Here is a 5,000-nt window from a genome sequence, read left to right as displayed (position 1 = left end):
AAATAAAACAGCGCGAGAAGGCAACCACCCAAAACGTACTAATCTGCTGATTGTGGAAGAGTGAGCAGGTTATGTAGTGGAAAGCAATCTATATCCACGGTACAAATGAATTATTCGCCGTCGATGACGTAAAAATGCAGAAAAGACACGCCTTAAGACTCTCGGAAATGAGCCTCGTAATTGCCTACAAGTAAGCGCCATGTAAAACGGTCGATATCATACAGGGTTGATCTGCCAACCTCTGCATGCAAGGGCATAAGTGGCCTGGGAAATAACCAGATGTGAGGAGAGAATTATTATGATTACTAGAGAAAGACCTCAATAAAGAGCATATCACGACTAAGGAAGACCTGATCAAGAGGCTAAAGGATGTCTTCGAGAATTGGAGGAAGTTTCGCGAACATTGTAAAAAGAATATTCGGGGAAAGTTCAACGGGCCAGCAAATTACTAACTTATGTCTATCATTCATCTCCGATACAAGTTTAAACATGTTTAGAGGTTAGATTGTGTTGAACATTTAGAGATACGCATCTATTTTGGAACTAGATCATTTTAAACATGGAAAAGCATTTTTTTATTAAACAATGTACATGTGTGTGTGTGTACTATATTTATATCAACAGATAGATTGATTCATAAACACATAAAAACATACAGATACGCGTGTGTGTTTGCGTATAGGCACAAGACACACAGTCAGTACACTTTATATGAGCAATGGCAAGGGTACGATCCAGGAGTTACATACCTCGACGACCAACCCTCACGACGCAGCGCCACTACTCCGAATAACACTAAAAGCATAATAATTCTACAGACACGAATATGACCCGGAAATAAATCGGGGAGCTTGTTCTATATTTAGTTTAATTATGTGCTCATAATTCGGGCATCTAATATGTTATCAAACTGCAGAGATCGCTGAGCAATTACTCGGTGCAAAAAGAAAAAAAATCTGTAGTTAATGGTGTAATGATATATATTGTAAATGATCATATGAAGTTTTGAGAGGCAATGGATCATTTAACTTTTCGAGTCGTATCTTTAGGAATAAATACTAAGATGGACAGGCGAATAGACGTTATGTGAAATCTCCGTTTTTGTGCTTTTTCTTTTCTTTTTGGTGTTCCCTTGAGTCGTTTTCTTCGGTTCTTTAAGAGAAAATACATTACCTTCCTTATCGATTCCTTTATTTTCTTTTCGCTTCTTTTCTACCTGTTTTCTTACTATATAAAGTGTTTAATGGTTACAAAGAAAAATACGTGTACTAAATACCAAATGTCATATAGCACTATGAAAAGGTGTAGTAGTAGCGAAAAGGATAAAGGGAAGGGGGATGAGTTGGTGATTAGAGGTGTTACACGACAAAAGTTGTACAGCAGTTTAGGATAATATAGTACTGAAAAAGCTAAAGATATGTGAGGCTATGGGAGAGGGAGCAAATGGGTTAAGATAGGGATTAGCAAAAGAGGGATTAGATCTTATGGAATATACATATTCGTCTGAGGAAGGAAATTTTATCAAAGGGAAAAAATGTGCAATAATGCAAGGATGTCCGTGGGGTAGGGTAGGGGATTAGCAAAAGGGGAAAAGGGGCTGAAAAGAGATTAGATCGAAGAGCAGTTTCAAGAGAAATGTGAGGAGGGAAGATCCAGGGACGGATATTCTTGTGACAAAAGGGTCACATGTGCATCCTTGAGGGGGTGGAAGGGATAACGGGGAAGACGATGGATGGGGGTAATGCAGATGAAGTATAGGGGGGTGAGGTGTGTTGGGAAAGGGTGTAGGATGAACATGGGTAGGAAGAGAATGGATGTTGGAAGTCACTTTCAGTGTAGAGAGAATGGAGGATGAATGAGGTATAGGCATGTTATTTTGGGTCGATTAAATAGTTCTCAAAAGTTTCTGAAATTTAAGTTGGTTGGGAGGTCTGAGAAGCAGATTTCTTATAAGGGAGAGAAGAGAGGGTCAGAGGAAGAGGTACATGTATGAGAGGATGCGGTAGGAGATGGGGTGGAATATTTTATCTGACGCGATGAGTACAAGGAGGGGTATAAGTGGGATCGTAAAAAGTAGGAGGATACGGGAAGGATTTAGAAACATTTCCGAGAAAGGGGAAGAGGCAGAGCGAAGGACAGCACTGGAGTAGGGAGCTTCTTGCTTGGCCTCGCTTGAGGCCGAGTTTGAATCTGAGGTTTGCTACATCAAACTCGCACTTGTAGTTGAGAGGTTCCTATTGAACACAATTGGGAGCCACCACCATTGGCTCACGTGGTTGTGTAGGCCAGTTTGAGCGAATGTGACCAGGTTGGGCACACAGAGGACAGCGGGCTGTGGAGCAACGGTGTTTAGCATGGTGGCCAAATTGTCATTTCCGACATTGGCAGAGGAAGGGTTGCTAGGGTTGGACAGAGTAAGACTCTCGACCAATTTATTTTTAAGCAGGCTGTTTTCACAGCCTGTCGCAGATAGACAGGGTGATCAGCCAGGGAAATGGAAACAGTGCCAGTATAAGTATTCAGGGAGGAGAAGGCTGAGCATGAATAGGTTTGCCAGTGTTTGAGCCGAGGGCTGAGGCCCAAGGTAGAGGAGATTCCCAACTTTGGGTCTCTGCAACCGTCTCTTAAACTCTCCCCGCCCACAAGAACGAACATGGGATTCTAGAAAATAACACATGGAAATGAAAGATATCAAATATTATATTTTCAATAATCTTTACGGGATATGTACGTGTGAATACTTATGTACTGTACGTTTGAATAATAGATATATCGACAGACATTTATGCATAAATACATAAACACACATCTGTGTGTGGATATATATTTTTTGGGTGTGGGTGTGTTTTGTGTTATGTGTGGGTGTGGGTGTGTGTTTTGTGTTGTGTGTAGGTGTGGGTGTGTGTTTTGTGTTATGTGTGGGTGTGTGTTTTGTGTTGTGTGTGGATATGTGTTTTGTGTTGTATGTGGATGTCTGTGTGTGTTTTGTGTTGTGTGTGTGGGTGTGTGTTTTGTGTTGTATGTAGGTGTGGGTGTGTGTTTTGTATTGTGTGTAGGTGTGGATGTGTGTTTTGTGTTGTGTGTGGGTGAGTGTTTTGTGTTGTGTGTGGTTATGGGTGGGTGTTTTGTGTTGCGTGTGGGTGTGGGTGTATGTTTTGTGTTGTATCTAGGTGTGGGTGTGTGTTTTGTGTTGTGTGTGGGTGTGTGTTTTGTGTTGTGTGTGGATATGTGTTTTGTGTTATGTGTGGCTGTGGGTGTGTTTTGTTTTGTATGTAGGTGTGGGTGTGTCTTTTGTGTTGTGTGTGGGTGTGTGTTTTGTGTTGTGTGTGGATATGTGTTTTGTGTTGTGTGTGGGTGTTGGTGTGTGTTTTGTGTTGTGGGTATGTGTTTTGTGTTGTGTGTGGGTGTGTGTTTTGTGTTGTGTGTAGGTGTGGGTGTGTGTTTTGTGTTGTGTGTGGATATGTGTTTTGTGTTGTGTGTGGGTGTTGGTGTGTGTTTTGTGTTGTGTGTGGATATGTGTTTTGTGTTGTGTGTGGGTGTTGGTGTGTGTTTTGTGTTGTGGGTGTGTGTTTTGTGTTGTGTGTGGGTGTGTGTTTTGTGTTGTGTGTAGGTGTGGGTGTGTTTTGTGTTGTGTGTGGATATGTGTTTTGTGTTGTGTGTGGGTGTTGGTGTGTGTTTTGTGTTGTGGGTGTGTGTTTTGTGTTGTGTGTGGGTGTGTGTTTTGTGTTGCGTGTGGATGTGTTTTGTGTTGGGTGTGGGTGTGTGTGTGTGTTTTGTGTTGTATCTAGGTGTGGGTGTGTGTTTTGTGTTGTGTGTGGGTGGGTGTTTTGTGTTGTGTGTGGATATGTGTTTTGTGTTATGTGTGGCTGTGGCTGTGGGTGTGTTTTGTTTTGTATGTAGGTGTGGGTGTGTCTTTTGTGTTGTGTGTGGGTGTGTGTTTTGTGTTGTGTGTGGATATGTGTTTTGTGTTGTGTGTGGGTGTTGGTGTGTGTTTTGTGTTGTGGGTATGTGTTTTGTGTTGTGTGTGGGTGTGTGTTTTGTGTTGTGTGTAGGTGTGGATGTGTGTTTTGTGTTGTGTGTGGATATGTGTTTTGTGTTGTGTGTGGGTGTTGGGTGTGGGTGTGGGTGTGTGTTTTGTGTTGTATCTAGGTGTGGGTGTGTGTTTTGTGTTGTGTGTGGGTGGGTGTTTTGTGTTGTGTGTGGATATGTGTTTTGTGTTATGTGTGGCTGTGGCTGTGGGTGTGTTTTGTGTTGTGTGTAGGTGTGGGTGTGTGTTTTGTGTTGTGTGTGGGTGTGTGTTTTGTGATGTGTGTGGATATGTGTTTTGTGTTGTGTGTGGGTGTGGGTGTGGGTGTATGTTTTGTGTTGTGGGTATGTGTTTTGTGTTGTGTGTGGGTGTGTGTTTTGTGTTGTGTGTAGGTGTGGATGTGTGTTTTGTGTTGTGTGTGGATATGTGTTTTGTGTTGTGTGTGGGTGTTGGTGTGTGTTTTGTGTTGTGTGTGGATATGTGTTTTGTGTTGTGTGTGGCTGTTGGTGTGTGTTTTGTGTTGTGGGTGTGTGTTTTGTGTTGTGTGTGGGTGTGTGTTTTGTGTTGTGTGTAGGTGTGGGTGTGTGTTTTGTGTTGTGTGTGGATATGTGTTTTGTGTTGTGTGTGGGTGTGGGTGTATGTTTTGTGTTGTGTGTGGGTGTATGTGAAAGAGAGTGTGGATTCGTGCTTTTCCTAATGATACATCTAAATCTGGCAAAATATCCAGTTCATTTCCCACTTTATCTTGATGGAATCCTCCGCCGCCGCTAGATGTCTCCCTGATGATTCCAATCCCCTTTCAGTGTCTGCGAAACGAGTTAGCAGAATCCGAATGTCTATCGCGCCCCGAAATCCGATAACCTCGGTCATTTATAGATGATGAGAGCGAGTCATACGCCACTGGACTCGGCACTCGTACGGCCAAGGTCGCTTGCTCGGAATCTCGTATTATTGGCAAAGTTCACAGAGAAAT

Source organism: Penaeus vannamei, chromosome 7, assembly GCF_042767895.1.
Source record: "Penaeus vannamei isolate JL-2024 chromosome 7, ASM4276789v1, whole genome shotgun sequence".
Classification (NCBI taxonomy): Eukaryota; Metazoa; Arthropoda; class Malacostraca; order Decapoda; family Penaeidae; genus Penaeus; species Penaeus vannamei.
This window is presented reverse-complemented; position numbering follows the sequence as displayed.